The sequence below is a fragment of the Danio aesculapii genome, chromosome 7 (assembly GCF_903798145.1).
Source record: "Danio aesculapii chromosome 7, fDanAes4.1, whole genome shotgun sequence".
Classification (NCBI taxonomy): Eukaryota; Metazoa; Chordata; class Actinopteri; order Cypriniformes; family Danionidae; genus Danio; species Danio aesculapii.
In genome coordinates this window covers 53,084,976-53,102,448 of record NC_079441.1, presented here as the reverse complement: position 1 = coordinate 53,102,448, position 17,473 = coordinate 53,084,976, and positions in this window count along the sequence as shown.

Below are 17,473 nucleotides of genomic sequence, written 5' to 3'. Positions count from 1 at the left end.
TTTCCAATTTAGTAAGATTGTCTTTTTAGCTGTATTCATGCCAGCCACAGGGTCTTGCTGTTGGGTTAACGGTAAGGTGTTCGTTGTATTAGAATATCCAAAAATAGCCAAATTGTAGTAAGATTGGATATTGGTTCCATAAGCACTGGAAAACAATTCAAAATGTTGGACCAAATCTCATAAAGAACAGGACAAAACCAAATAAATGTGCCATAGTGTTTTCTGCCCCACCACATCTGTAACATTTAGGAGATACAGAGGGGAATATTTTACTTAATCTGGATTTAGAGAAGTAATGGCGATGTAAAACTTTAAATTAAATTAATTTATGTCTTGAATTTATCAAACCTTTCTTAATTCTTGACTGGGCTTCTTCCCAGATCTCATCAGCCACTTCTTCATGGATATCTATAAATCTATAGCTGGGATCTATAAATCCCAAGCTGTCTTAATGTGCTTAGTGCATATTGGTGCACGAACAAAGCTTAATATCAGATGCCTATTATCAGGGTTAGAGGATAGAATATTCTGAATACTGGCTGAAACAGTTTGTAAAATGTATTTATCGGATTCAAAATCCTTATCAATTCCTTACCACAAAATGACAGCTTCCTACTCTGTATAAAGCAATGTTGGGAGAAAGGACTTTGGCACTAAAATGGTCTTGGCATAAACCCATAATGGAGAGATAGTTATATGTGTATCATTGACTGATTTCAGCCATGTCTTGTAGGCATGGAGCACTTCAGATCCTAGAGAACAGTGAAAAAATCAATGATCCATATTGTTACATTTGTATATACAAAAAACTTTATTTTTTTCTTTAAATAACTTTTTGAAATGTGCTTCATAATACAAAAATTTATTTGAACTAGTGCTTCCAATCGATTAAAAAAATAACTAATTAATCACACTTTTTTTCTGCAATTAATCCAGATTAATCACATTTAAAAGACTGAAACTTGTAATTTAGGCTATTCAAACGTAAAATGAATGTAAACGCAAGACAAAAAACTATTTTAAATTCAAAGTATGATTGTTTATTAGAATTTTTGTTTAACTTGTAACACAGATTTCTTCATGTAAACAACATACCCGCAATAAACCATCAAGATCCTCAAACTGTTGGCTTGACAGCCATATTTATTACAGAAATAAAAACACAGGCATGTAAATCCCATTTGAATTTCAAAACAATCAATGCTAATAAAGAAAGAAATTGATTTCCATGTTGGATTCTAAGCGGGCTGCAGAAAAATGCCAAAATACTCGCGTTGCAAAATGGAAATTGGAAAATCATAGTAATAAAGTCATGAATACAAACAATTGCACTCATTAAAAAGTTGTATTGCTGTGAGTTGAGAATATTAATTATAAAGTAGAAAGAATTTTTTTTAGTCCTCCTTTATATTCAGTCAGTTAAGACAGTCCAGTCTGTTGAAATTATCAGGGGACAATGTGGCCCTTTTCTTTAGAATGATGTGACCTGAGAGTGAGAACAGTCACTCACAAGCAGAATCACCGAATCAGCATATGAATTTCGGTGACTAATTTTGGTGCCACTGGTGCTACGACAAGAACGTAAGAAGGATCAAGGGGTACATCAAAGGCACAACGCGTACCTGTGGGTGCCTTTGATGTGTCACACCAAAGAAAATTCTTACAGGGACTCTAAACATTTCATTCTAAACAACTTTGAACGATACACCGTCGGCCATGTTTAGGTGTTTGTTCTTGTTGCTAGGAAATGTGAGCGCGCGCACGCAAACACAACGTGCACAACTCCCTTCAGGTTCATCAACACACAATCGCAATCATCAAATTTGTTTACACTAAGCGTTCTAAAGTATGGCTTCATTGTACAAGCTACATTCTGACACGGCAACCTAAAGAAGACGCTTTTTCAAAAATTGCGTTTAAAGGAGGTAACACGTCAAACTTAAGGAAACGTTTGAGGGTGCATGGACTCAACTAAAGGCAGAGGAATGCGCTGTCTTTGACAGCTTACGACATACTCTGCCACATTCAGAGTACATTTACATGGTCACCAATACTTTGATTTTAATATGATTAAGATAATACTCTATTACTCTAAGTGTCTACAATGTAAACAGTGATTTTTTTTAATTACCTCAAAGGACCACAGTCACGAAATCCGGAGGTTTTTCTTTCAATTTGGCATGTGGTATCCAATTCCATTAAAACAAAAGTTGAAAGATTAAAAATGAAACTTAGATGAAACTCTGGAGGAAACGCTGGATAGCGTAGTAATGCGACGTTAAATATTTTATACTGAAACTTTCCTTCTAAAAGTCCTTCCTTGGTCTTATCCGTATTTCTTTGCACGTTGAACACACGTCCGCCACAACAGGAAATAAAAAAAACCTGTGTTAGTTGCGTTAATTTTTTAACGCGTTAAATATTTCAAATTGATCACATGCGTTAACACACTCATTTTGACAGCACTAATTTGAACTTAAAAATTCATTGAAAACTTTAGCACTGACTCTAGATTCCGCTTAACTTGCATTTCAAGCCATAGTAAAATTGTTGTTATATGCAAAAATCGACTGAAGTCTACAGTATATTAATGCACCAACTTTAGTTTCTCAAACAAAGCAGTATTGCAGTAATCGCTGGATGTATAAATATTCTTATGTGCACTTATGCCAATGCTTGTCTTATGATTAATTAATTGTCAGTTCTTTTGAGCTCAGCATCATGAAGGGACGCATCTACTTTTTTTATTGTTGCCTCATTAAAAGGTTTTCAGGTCAGGGAGTCTGTTCTGGTTCGATCTAGTTTGCCCAAACTGGTTCCTTCCGGCCCACGGGTGAAATAAAATCAATTGTATTTCCTTAATTAGCTTGACTTTGCATCCAGTCTCATAACTACAATCAATACTGAAATAGAAAATGAAGGTAAAAGTCATTTTATGAAAATTGATTTGTGAGTGGGCTCGCAATATTGCATTGCAGAAGCATGAGTAGGTGTTTATAAGTACCTCCCTTCACTGATATATACAGTACAGATACGTTCAGCATTGCAATGAGGTCATCTAACAAATCCTGCAGAAAGACCTCAGATAAAAAAGGTTCAGGTACAGAAAGTAACATTGCTGTTATTAAAAATATATTTATCACTGAATTGATGAATTATTTTGTTTAAATTCACCTCTTTTTCCATCTCCCTGGTTTCACCTGGCAACCTCACAAAGGCTCTACAATGGAAACATTCATCCCGATGTCTCTTGCTGGAGTCTCGTTACCCACTTCGTAAACCATGGATCTTCAAAACTCTTTTTGTATCTTGTTTTTGGTATTGTTGTGCTACTGTACATATGACTCTTCACCATCTATTGATTTGTTATAATAAATGACTTTTTACTTACTTTGAAACTATTACTTTCATCCTGGTCTGGATTACATTGTGTTCTAACTATACATACGTCATGATGCTGTGACACGAAATAAAGCTATCTTTTAATTCATTCATTCATTCATTCATTCATTCATTCATTCATTCATTCATTTTCTTTCAGCTTAGTCTCTGATTTATCACAGCAGAATGAACCGCCAACTACTCTATTATGAGTTTTACGCAGTGGATGCCCTTCCAGTTGTAACTGGGAAACATACACTCTATTATTCACACACAATCATTCCTTGTTACTCGAACTAGTGACCTTCTTGCTGTGAGGTGACAGTGCTAACCACAGAGCCACCATGCCGCCCTGTAAAAGCTATCTTTTTCATGTTACAAGGAGTTTCTGTGTAACCATTTGTGACAGCGATGCATAAAATTTTAAAAGCAGTTTCTTTTTCTGCAGTGTCGAGGCTGAACAACAACAAAAACCACTATGACAGTGATCACCTTAGGTGCTAATCATGTGCTGTATTTAGTTTTAAATGCCACTAGTGTGAGTTTGAATACCATTTCAAGTGATATTCATTGCCATTCTGAAAGCAGCAGCGGATTGTTCACCTCAGATCTTGAAAATAAAATAATTAGCAAACGATTTGAAAATGAATGTCAGAACTGTGACAGTGTGCACACCGGTTTGCTTTCAAAACTGCCTTAACCCGTTGTGGCATAGATTCATCAAGGTACTGGAAATATTCCACCACATCTCAAAGGGGATCTATTGGATTGATATCTGGTGACGGTGGAGGTCATTTGAGTACAGTGAACTCATTTTCATGCTCAAGAAACCAGCCTGGGGTGATTCATGCTTTGTAATATGGCACGTTATCTGGCCGGAAGTAGCCATCAGAAGATTAGATGACGGAAGGTACACTGTGGTTATAAAGGCATGGACATGGTCAGCAACATTACTCAGGTAGGCTGTGGTGTTGACATGATGCTCAATTGGTACTAACAGACCCAAAGTGTGCCAAGAAATTTATCCCCCACACCATTACACCACCACAACCAGCCTGAACCATTGAAACAAGGCAGAATAAATCTATGCTTTCATGTTGTTGATGCCAAATTCTGACCCTACTATCTGAATGTCGGAGCAGAAATCGAGACTCACCAGACCAGGCAACATTTTTTCACTCTTCTATTGTGCAATTTTGGTGAGCCTGTGCGAATTGTAGCCTCAGTTTCCTTTCCTTAGTTTACTGGAGTGGCAGCCAGTGTGGTCTTCTGCTGCTGTAGCCCATCCGCCTCAAGTTTGGACATGTTGTGTGTTCAAAGATACTCTTCTGCATTCCTCGGTTGGAACGAGTAGTTATTTGAGTTACTGTTCCCTTTATATCAGCTTCAAACAGTCTGGCCTTTCTCCTCTGACCTCTGGCATCAACAAGGCATTTGCGCCCACAGAACTGCCGCTCACTGGATATTTTCTCTTTTTCAGACTATTCTCTGTAAACCCTAGAGATGGTTGTGTGTGAAAATCCCAGTAGATCAGCAGTTTGTGAAATACTTAGACTAGCCCGTCTGGCACCAACAAACATGTCACGTTCAAATATTCTCTGTAAACCCTAGAGATGGTTGTGTGTGAAAATCCCAGTAGATCAGCAGTTTGTGAAATACTTAGACTAGCCCGTCTGGCACCAACAAACATGTCACGTTCAAATATGTCATGTGATTGACTGATTGGAAAATTGCGGTAACAAGCAGTTGGACAGTAGTCCCGTAACAACCTACTGTACTTTTAATAATGTTAAAGAGGTTTAATTTGAATCAGTTAGATATATTAGATACTTTTTATTGATATTTAAATGAGTTGCTGGTATTTAATGTTTCTGTCATTTTGTGTTGCGTTTGGTCAAAATTAAGCCAAATTGCTCATTGCCTCACATGTTGTTAGGACATGGTGTTAGGCAGGACAACTATTTAACATGTGTTTTGCATTGCTTATATATTTTTATTTTGTATTTACTCCTTTTGCCCTGTATGAACGGCATGGACATGTCCTCTTCTGTCTACTGGTTCCTGTCCTGGGTCTGTGAAGCCCTCGGGTTCCACCGCTGTCCCTCTGCTGGCTTGTTTGGTTATCAGGCTCCTTCCAGCCACGCCGCACAGTGTTGCTAAGCACAGGCTGTGTTTGTTTCACTTATCCACAGGCTGCGTGCCCCGAGTCAAGCCTGGTGTGAAGAAGCCTGATAAAAACAACAGCCAGTCAGAGCTCAGCCAAGCAGGCCCAGTGCCAGAGGAATCTGAGTACCCTTCACACTAACAGATAGGGCACCCCGCACTCGCTCGCTCACGTGCCATCACTGCCTCATGAATACAGCACACATCCTTCATCTCCAGTCAATGTAGTAAGAAAAAAAAGTAATTCGCTTGCTAAAAATCCCTTTAATGCACAGCTTTGGCTAGAGAGGAGCTGATCAGTCTTACAGTCTCAATACCCTGCATATTGAGGTTGTGTCAAGAAGATAAATTTACACTTTAGTACACTTCTTTATTCATTATTAGTCAGAAAAGTGTAACTGTTGCAATGTTTTTGTCGAAACTGAAGGAAATTCTCATTCTCTTTGCATGAATTACTGCTGCTACACTGTTAAAAAAACTATCGCTGCTTTAATTTTTTTGTTCACTAAATATTGAGTTAAACTTTGAAGAACTTAAGATTTTTTAGTTTTCGTTTTTAATTTGGGTGGGGGGGGGCACAGTGGGTCGCGTACTCGCCTCACAGCAAGAAGATCACAGGTTCGAGGTCAGTTGGCATTTCTGTGTGGAGTTTGCATGTTCTCCCTGAGTTCGTGTGGGTTTCCTCCGGGTGCTCCGGTTTCCCCCACAAGTCCAAAGACATGCACTATACAGTTGAAGTCAGAATTATTAGCCCCCCCCCGTTTATTTTTTTCCTCAATTTCTGTTTAACGGAGAGACATGTGTAACCATGTGTAAATGTGTTGTTTTTTCAAAAACATAAACATAATAGTTTTTAATAACTCCTTTCTAATAACTGATTTATTTTATCATTGCCACGATGCTGTAAATAATATTTTACTAGATATTTGTCAAGAAACTTCTATACAGCTTAAAGTGACATTTAAAGGCTTAACTAGGTTAATTAGGGTAACTAGGCAGGTTAGGGTAATTAGGCAAGTTGTTGTATGAAGATGGTTTTTTCTGTAGACTATCTTACAGCTTAAACCTTAAAGGGGCTTATAATTTTGACCTTAAAATGGATTTAAAAAAAATTTAAACTGCTTTTATTCTAGCCGAAAAAAGCTAAAAAAAAAATCTGCAGTGTATGTGTGTGTGTGTGTGTGAGAATGGGAGTGTATGGGTGTTTCCCAGTGATGGGTTGCAGCTAGAAGGGTATTCGCTGTGTAAAACATATGCTGGATAAGTTGCCGTTTCATTCCACTGTGACGACCCCAGATTATTAAAGGGACTAAACGGAAAAGAAAACGAATGAACGGTATCATATTTTTTACAGTGTACTATTTGTATTAATTTTGATAATTATGATTGATCGCATTTAAATTTTCAATTTCAAATTATCGGCTTTTCTTCACAAGTTAAAATCATAAAAATAATAATAATTATAATAATAAAAATTGTAATAATAAACAAGGAGCATAAATTACAAATATATATTTTTTGAGTAATTAAAGGTGCAGTAGGTGATTGTCTTCAGAAACATTTTTTGTTGTGCTGGTTGAAAGTCTCTTCACAATCCAATAGTAATGATTAAAGTAAATGATCTAAATGTATTTATATTTATTTTTATATTCTGGGTAAGGCATTAGACAAAAAAAAAGTTTATCCAATTAAATATTGCCGGGCCGATAATTCCCATATTTCTGATAAGTAGCCCAAACTGTCGGTCAGCAAATGTAGATTTAGACAACTACGCAACGATTCACGCAGATCTGCCGAAGCGCGTTCGTTCACGTGACCCGGTGTCACGTAGACATGCAAGAGTGACAGCGGTAAAAACAAATGCAGAATCAAAACTTTTTAAAATCCTGAATCAAAATCGAGTTACTTTTGCACGCTGGAGAAAGGATGACACCATGGCTGAATGATTTCTTTAAGACAGGTAATGATATTTTAAAACGCAAAGCTGATGTAGATTGTGTTGTTTTACGAATGGGTTATAATAACAGAAGTGTTGTTCAGCCAATGAAATTTTTCGATAGATTGATGTGACTATTTTCAGTTTCATAAGGGACCTTTTACAGCATCAATAATGTAGAGTTTTATTTAGTTTAACAACAAAACATCAGTAAACAGCACTAGCATAGCCTGCTTTACTGAGATAAAGTTGTTTTTATATTCACATTGGTTCATTTTTGAACATTGACAACCTGTAATGCGCTCCCTATATTGTTTACCATGCTACTTTGAATATTCGCTCTGAAATAGCATGTAATATGGCTTAGTAATAAGTGTAATTCCTGCATGCCGCCGGCCAAGCACTAAGCAAACAGTAGTCACTTTTGGACAAAGCGTGTAAGGGAGTAAGCCTGATGAGTGAGACTGATGAGAGACTGATAACAAGTTTTGCTTGCTAACTACATAACTGAAAATCTGCTAGATATAATACAGTTTTTCATTCAGAATTGTAGTAATATAAAGTAATATAAAGTTTTCTAATTGGTGAATGACATGATCTAGTGGGTCTCTGTCATCTTTAATGCACATGTTCTCAACTTTAGGAGGCATGGCTTTGGACAACACGGAAGGGACTGTGTTTGAAAGATACTATGCTAACCGGTTAGCATTTAGGCAGATCACCTACTGCACCTTTAAGAAGTTTCTAATGCTCACCAAATCAAAATCCAGTAAAACAAAAAGTTGTAAAATATTTTTACATTACTATCTTATTACTTTTTACTATTGTAATGCATTTAAATAATCGCAAATCATCATAATATGCTGACTGGTAGTGATAATTATAATTAAATACCAATGTTAATATTTCTGAGCTTTTTCCAGTGATGGGTCGCAGCTGGATAGGCATCCGCTGTGTAAAACATATGCTGGATAAGTTGGCGGTTCATTCTGCTGTGGCGACCCCAGATTAATAAAGGGACTAAGCCAAAAAGAAAATGAATGAATGAATATTTCTGTGAATTTATTTCAGGAATCAAAGCTAAATAAAAAGTTATAAAAAAGACAATCTTTACCATCATATTGATGACAAATATGAATCAATAATGTAAATATTGTGAATAAAGCATATTTAAAAAAGCAATATAACAATAAGAAAACACAATAAAGTTGGCAAATTATTACTTATTACTTTTCTATTGTAATGCATTTAAATCATTGTAATAGGCTGATTGGTGTTAATAATAATAATAATAATAATAATAATAATAATAATAATAATAATAATAATAATTATTATTATTATTATTAATTATTACTGTTACTTACCATTGCTGTGGATTTTCTTCCAGTAATCAAAGATGAATGAAAGGTTATAAAAAGGTAATTTTTACCATCATATTGAGGATAAATATAAATAAATAATGTAAATATTGTCAATGAAGCATACTAAAAAAGTATATAGATAATCTTGAGACAATGAGATTATCAGCATATCAGTGAGACTAGTTTTAAATGTTTTAAAATAAACTGAAGTAGACAACATTTGTTTTAAATTGTTGAAATATTTCACAACATTACACTATATTGGCCTTAAAGGCATCTTTCAAACACATTAAAACAATCTAAATCACTTGAAACGTTTGACTGATAGCTAATATAGCATTTGCATCTGTTAAGCTTCATAATAATTATTCAGTAGACCTGGTAGCAGAATCTCTCTCTCTTTCGTTCTCTTTCGTTCGCTCTCTCTTTCTCTCTCTCTCTCTCTCTCTCTCTCTCTCTCTCTCTCTCTCTCTCTCTCTCTCTCTCTCTCTCTCTCTCTCTCTCTCTCTCTCTCTCTCTCTCTCTCTCTCTCTCCCTCTCATTCTTTCTTTGTCTGTATAAAGGCCTGCAGAAATCTGTGATCAACAGCCACAGAGAGCCTGTTAAAGCGGGGTTTGTGTTGCTGGTCCTGGGGCGGTGTGTGTCCTATTCAGTCTCCAGAGAGCCTGGATACACAGATGAAAAAGCAAAGCCCTCCTGAACCCCTGAGACCACCAGAGTCACTCATGCCCCTAAAACATCACACAAGACAGGCTTTAGATCTTCTGTTGACTCTCCCATTCATGCCTGTCCCTCACAGCACATGTGATTTTATAACTGCATAGTTTTTCTCATTAAATCAGCAATTCTGGTCACATGATTCGTTTTCCAGGAGATTCATTCTGACAATCTTGGATGCCTGCAATGCAGTTTGATTATAATGTGTGTTTTGTGCACAACTCACTTCATTTTACTTTTGCACAATCATCTTATTTTTAAATTATCACTCACTCACTATCCTTTGGCTTAAACTCTGATCAGAGGTCACCACTGCAGAATCAACCACCAATTACTCTAGCATATTTTTTTACGCATCGAATGCCGATCGAACATCCATACACACTCATTCATACACATACACTGCAGCCAATTTAGTTTATTCAATTCACCTATAGCGCATGTGTTTGGACTGTGGGGGAAACCAGAGGACCCTGAGAAACCCACGCCAACACGGGGAAAACTTGCACACAGAAATGCCAACTGATCCAACCAGCGACCTTCTTGCTGTGAGGTGACAGTGCTAACCACATTAATTAATTAAATTAAATTTAATTTTAGTTTTATTAATTTAATTTTTATTTTATTTTATTTTATTTTATTTTATTTTATTTTATTTTATTTTATTTTATTTTTATTTTATTTTATTTTATTTTATTTTATTTTATTTTATTTTTATAAATTTTTATTAATTAATTTAATTTAATTTTTGTTTTATTTTATTTAATTTTTTTATCATTATTTATTTATTTATTTATTTTATTTTATATTATTTTATTTTATTTAAATTTATTTTTGATTTGATTTGATTTGATTTGATTTGATTTGATTTTAATTTAATTTAATTTAATTTAATTTAATTTAATTTAATTTAATTTAATGTAATTTAATTTTTTTATTTTATTTTATTTTATTTTATTTTATTTTATTTTATTTTATTTTATTTTATGTTTGATTTTATGTGTTTGTTTGTATGTTTGTTTGTTTGTTTAAGAATAATAATACATTCATTTATTTTCTTTTCGGCTTAGTACCTTTATTAATCCGGGCTCACCACAGCGGAATGAACCGCCAACTTATCCAGAATATGTTTTACGCAGCGAATGCCCTTCCTGCTAAACCCATCACTAGGAAACACTCATACACACACATACACTACGGACAATTTAGCTCACCCAACTCACCAATACCACATGTCTTTGGACTGTGGGTGAAACCGGAGCGACCGGAGGAAGCCGAAGATAGGGAGAACATGCAAACTCCACACAGAAATGCCAACTGACCCAGCCGAGACTCGAACCAGCGACCTTCTTGCATCTTGCAACCCACTGCGCCACCTTGCTGCCACAATAATAATAATAATAATATTTTGTAAATAATCAAACTTTATTTAAAAAGATATGTTTTACTATATTTGGATCTTAAATTTAAGTCTAAAATTGTTAAAACTATTATCAAATATCCCCCATGCAACTATGATATGCAGATATCATAGTTATAATGGCGTTCTCTTTACCACATGTTTTTGTAATGTGGTTGTTAGCATATTACAAAAGGTGAAAATTAGATTTTAGTAATTTGGCATATTTACAGCGTTTAATTAAAGGAATTTATACATTATGCTGATTTTGATTAGTGTTTATTATTAGAACTTACACAAAAAGACTATTTTAAGACTGTGAAACTATGAAATCTCATCTCTTGAGATTTCTAGAGTAAACTGAAACATGCGTCATTGTGGGATTTTCAGCATCTGCCGTCTCACTATAAGAGGTCATGAACACAAACTCCAGATCTGCTCTTAAAGTCACTTTACCTCTATTCAGTGTTTCATTTGAGAAAAATTATTTTAGTTAGACAGAGTCTCGTCGTCACAAATAATAATACTAAATAAATATTGAATTTTGTGCGGCACGGTGGCTCAGCAGTTAGCATTGTCGCCTCACTGCAAGAAGGTCGCTGGTTTGAATCCTAGCTGGGTCAGTTGGCATTTCTGTGTGGAGTTTGCATGTTCTCCCTGTGTTGGCGTGGGTTTCCTCTGAGTGCTCAGGTTTCCCCCACAGTCCAAGGACATGCGCTATTTGTGAATTGAATGAACTAAATTCGCCCGGCTGTATAAGTGCATGTGTGAAAGCGAGAGTGTTGGGTGTTTTCCAGTGCTAGGTTGCGGCTGGAAGGAACATATGCTGGAATAGTTGGCCATTTATTCCACTGTGGCAACCCCTTGATAAATAGGAACTAATCTGAAGGAAAATTAGTGAATGAAATATAAAGTTTTTACAAATTGTGACATGCCAGTTGGTTTAACTGCATGCAAGAAGACTCTCATGTCTTTATATTAGAAATTTAAAAATCACCTAATTTCTCAAACAGTCCCAAATGATTCATTTGAAGATTTGTTCTTAGTAAGCGTTCCATTCTGAGAGCCTGTTTTTATCTGATTGGTCAGATACTGTAGCTGATTGGTTTACTGCTCACAGCACAGCACGTGTGAAAAAAAACCCTATTACCAGATCTACTCAGGACACTTCCATTCCTTGGTGACCATAAACCCACTAAACATTACATTTTGCCTGATATTGTCCTCATTTTGAAACTTTGGAAAACCAATTTCATCTACCAAAACCTCCATCACAAGAGCAGGACATTAAGTTAGTTAGGTTTTGCTTGTGGCACTTTTTAGATCCACAATATGCCACAATACTCAATATAATACTAAACTGTTCCGTATGACCTCCACGGATCAATACACATATGTAAATTGTGTGCATTTTGAGTTTAAATTTAGAATGACCATTTTTCCTATGACTTCTATTACTCTCTGAACATCTCTGTCTGTTTAAAAGTATGTTCATGCTCTGAGACAGGTACACGGCTCCTTGTAAGTAAGGCTCAATCCCAATTCTATTTTTGTAACCCTTCCCCTCGTGCACGCTTCAGGACCTGCGAAACCTGAAAATAATAGGGCCAAGAGTAAAGAGCTGGATAGCTGAGGAAAGACTGAAGAGCGACAGAGAAAGGGGAGAGAGGGAGAGAGGGGGGTTCGACTCTCCAGACACGCTGCCACTTGGTCCTCTACCAGCTGATCCGACGATGTGCTGGGAGCTCTGTGGTGGAATCTATCCACCTGTCCGTCTTCTAGTGTCCGGCGGCAATTCTTCTGGCTGGCAGCATTTCTGGTCTCCTTCTCCGCTCCTGCTTCGGTGGATGGATGCAGGCTTCAGCATCATGGCGGACAGCTGTGACTGAACAACAAGAAACTGAGGCTACAATTCGCACAGGCTCACCAAAAATGGACAGATTGGAAAAACGTTACCTGGTGTGATGAGTCTCAATTTCTGCTGTGACATTCAGATGGTAGGGTCAGAATTTGGTGTCAACAACATGAAAGCATGGATCCATCCTGCCTTGTATCAACGGTTCAGACTGGTGGTGGTGCTTTAATGGTGTGGGGGATATTTTCTTGGCGCACTTTGGGCCCATTAGTACCATTTGAGCATCGTGTCAACACCAGAGCCTACCTGAGTATTGTTGCTGACCATGTCCAACCCTTTATGACCACAGTGTACCCATCTTCTGATGGCTACATCCAGCAGGATAACACGCGATGTCATGAAGCGTGAATCATCTCAGACTGGTTTCTTGAACATGACAATGAGTTCACTGTACTCAAATGGCCTCCACAGTCACTGGATCTCAATCCAATAGAGCACCTTTGGGATGGAGTGGAACGGGAGATCATGGATTTGCAGCTGACAAATCTGCAGCAACTGCTTAATGCTATCATGTCAATATGGACCAAAATCTCTGGAATATTTCCAGTACCTTGTTAAATCTATGGAGGATTAAGGATTAAGGCAGTTCTGAAGGCAAAAGGAGGTGCAGTCCAGGGGGCCAGTGAGTGGTTATATATGTATATATATATATAGTGTATAACTTGCAAGTTTATGCGTGAACGTTTAATAGATGCAGTAGTAGATGCAAGAATTTGTGTTCACAGTGAATGCATAGCTGAGCTATGAAGTCACACTGTGTCTGTTTTCCCTCAGTCTGCCACAGTGGCCAGATATTCCTTAAATGTGACAATTTAACGAGGAACAGCACTGCTGAACAATGAGAGACAATGTACTATAACGTGTCACTGTTGGTTTTCTTGAAACAACGTTCCTGAAGTCATAATGCCATGTATCCAGCCATCAAAAACAGACAGACAGACAGACAGACAGACAAGAAGGAATATGAAAGGCTGCACTGGGGTCCCTTCAGAGAGACGAAACCAAACAAGCCACCCAGCGGTGTGTTAGGAGGTCGAAGGGGGAGTGAGCGAGATGGAAAAAAAAGAAAGCTGAAAAAGATGAGAGACTGCACACGGCATAAAGGAAACGAGTAAATAGGAGCAGCTCTAATAGGAATATCAAGCCACTGAAAGGTAAACAGGCTTCTCCAGGCTGATACAAAGGGAATGTGGCGGTTTGGAGAGCGCCAAGAGAGGTGGCGCTCCTGCGGAGGGCCGATAAGGCAGCTGTGTCCGCCTGCAGCGCAGAGATAAGGCTGAGCACTGGCATGTGTCGCCCCTGATCGCAATTTCACACTCAATATTCATCCAGCCTGACAAACAAGCACCATTTAAGATAAAAAATAAATATAGACTCCTTCTGCCATTACCTTCTGTTTATTAATCTCCCTGCTCCCACTGCCGCTTTTAAAGAGCGGTAAACACCTCAGCCACACACACACACGCACACACGCACACACACACACACACACACACACACACACTCATACACATACTCATAGAGGCATATAGCGGCACATCCCACATTAACATCACATCTACATGCAAGGGCAGATGCACACACAAACACAAACAGACCGATAAGGCTGCCAAAGACAACACTGTGTACGTGTGTTTGTGGATTTCTGCACACACGGCACCCCAGGCAAGCTGCTGTCCTGAAACCTCCTTTCTGAGCACACACTCATGTTTTTCATGTTTAAGTGTTAATATTATTACAATCAGCTGACAAATGGCTATTATGTGGACTTGTGAAATAGGTACAACCGAATCAAAACAACCACCCAAAACCAAACAAATCCCACCTGTTCTGGTGGCATGGTTCAAATACCAGACTGGAAGTGCTTAATTGGGGTGACCCAGTGCTTAATTTGTAAATGGATAATTTCCATAACAAAAACAGGAAATAAAAGTTACCGGTCCGACGTCTGCCACACAATTTCAGTTTTCCCGGAATGTTAAAGCAGTTAGAGCAAAAAAATGCATCAAATTTCTGAACGGTCTTTAATTATTTTGTGCACTATAACGTTATGGGTCAACAATGGGTAAAACAAACAAACAAACAAACAAACAAACAAACAAACAAACAAACAAACAAACAAACAAACATGTAGCTACAAGCATAAATTGAATGAAACATCTCTATTCAGTTTAGTAACACCACTGACATTCAGTTCACTTCAGGATGCCAGGATGCCGAGGATAGACCCCTACTTTTTTTCAAAGGACATCCGGGGATTTTTAATGACCACATATATGGACGGCGCCCACTGAGCATAGAGTCTATAGAGTCTTCTTCACTATACTGGGGCATTAGGACCCACACAGACTGCAGGTTGAGCACCCCCTGCTGGCCTCACTAACACCACTTCCGGCAGCAACTTAGCTTTCCCATGTGGTCTCCCATCCAGGTACTGACCAGGCCCAGCGCTGATTAGCTTCAGTGGGCGACCATGTGAGAGTTGCAGAGAGCTAGCTGCCGGAAAGAAAGAAAGCTGATTGGTCGAAAGCGAGTACTTTTAACAACTACTTTTATTTGTGTGCAAACAAAATTGGTCGTATTGTATGAGTGTGTGTGTGTGTGTGTGAATGCAAGAGAGTATTTACCAGTACTGGGTTGCGGCTAGAAGGGCATCCTCTGCATAAAACATATACTGGAATAGTTGGCGGTTCATTCCGCTGTGGTGACCCCTGATAAATAAGGAACTAAGCTGAAGGAAAATAAATGAATGAATAAAGTAATAACTTTCCATAAATTTGGCCCCTAACAATAGAACAAAGTGAAGTTTCACAAACTAATTTCAAGAGGAGCATGTAATGTGATTGATCGCGGCTGGTCTCTCATTAGTAAGCCAATCGGATCATTTTAAATTCACTATAAATAGCCCGACTAGCATTACTTCCTCATCTTTGTTTTTGAAGAATCCCCCATCCACCCCTTTCCTACTTTAGCAGGAGGAGCTCTCGAAAACTACCTGATCTCGTACCCCCTTACATGCTCATTGACCAGGGGATAGCCCTGGGCTCAATTATCTCCGAGCTCAGGGTTTTCTCCCAGGACAGCATGCCAAACCTGCTCTTATTATCAAGCAATATCTAAGTGTGAACTCTTGTTAACTCTTGAAATAAAAATTTAGCATTTAACACCTTTACACATTTCTTTTCAGTGATAATAATGATAATATTAAAAATCAGATGGATTAAAAAAAATCCCTCACGTTTATGCTATTCAGGAGCCATGTGTCACTCACTGAAATGTAAAAGCTGCTGCTCTCTCGTTCCCTTGCCTTGGTTCTGAGGGATTGAGACACATTGGTCAGTGTTTGCGTATAACCAATTAATGCTGGTGGACAACAAGGCATGGTCTAAAGAGAAAGTTGCTGTTATTACTGAACATTTAGAAATTCATTACTCTCAACCTAAGAATGAAACCTTTTTACACTTTGGAAAGTTCATGTTAATTTGCACAGTGACATTGCCATCCATATAAATACAAAAAAATTCACATATCACACCTTAAAATGCCATTTTAATGAATCATGAATCATGCCAAGAGAAAGAGAAAGCAGCGACTGATACATGTATCTTTTGTTCTGGGGATAATTTGCCAAAACTTATGGAGTTGATTAAAACAGAAATTAATAAATTGAAATTGTAATTTGATGTGAACAAATTGTCATTAAATATAAGTAAAATAAAGGTTATGTTATTCGGGAAATTAAAAAGTAGTCATAATATAGATTTAAAAATTTATAATAAAATTATAGAAAGAGTATATGTAATTAAGATTCTTGGTGTTGGATTGGATCATAAAATTAGTTGGAAACCGCAAATAAATAATGTGATATCAAAATTGGTAAAAACTGTAGCAACAATATATAAAGCAAGATTTATGTGGACAATAAATAATTCATTCATTTTGTTTTCGGCTTGGTCCCTTTATTAATCAGGGGTCGCCATAGCTGAATAAACCACCAACTTATCCAGCATATGTTTTACACAGCGGATGCCCTTCCATCCGCAACCCAACACTAGGAAACACCCACACACTCTTGCACACACTCACTTATACACATATATGGCCAATTTAGCCACACAGAAACTCCACACAGAAATGCCCAAACCAGCGACATTCTTGCTGTGAGGCGACTGTGCTACTCACTGCGCCACTGTGACGCCCATTATTTAAACAATGTTGTTTAAAATTTACTCCAAATGTGTTCATCCAAAAGTAGTGTGATAGTCAGGATGGCTTGAGGGTAAGTAAATTATGGAGTAATTTTCGTTTTTGGGTGAACTATTCCTTTAAATTATGGTTACCCTTTAGCTGGTCTGCTAAAACTCTACAACTACAAAATTACAAGTTACATAAAAGTTATATAGTCACAATTAATGCCTAAACATGACCATCAAAACAAAGTGTAACTCAACAACAACAATGCTATTTGTATTTGGTGGGATGTGATTTGATCAAGTTCGAATTTTCAAAATTAACTTTTTAACTTCAAAAGAGTAATCCGATTACATTACACATCATACTGGTAACACATCACCTCAGCGCTGCTAATTTAAATGCTA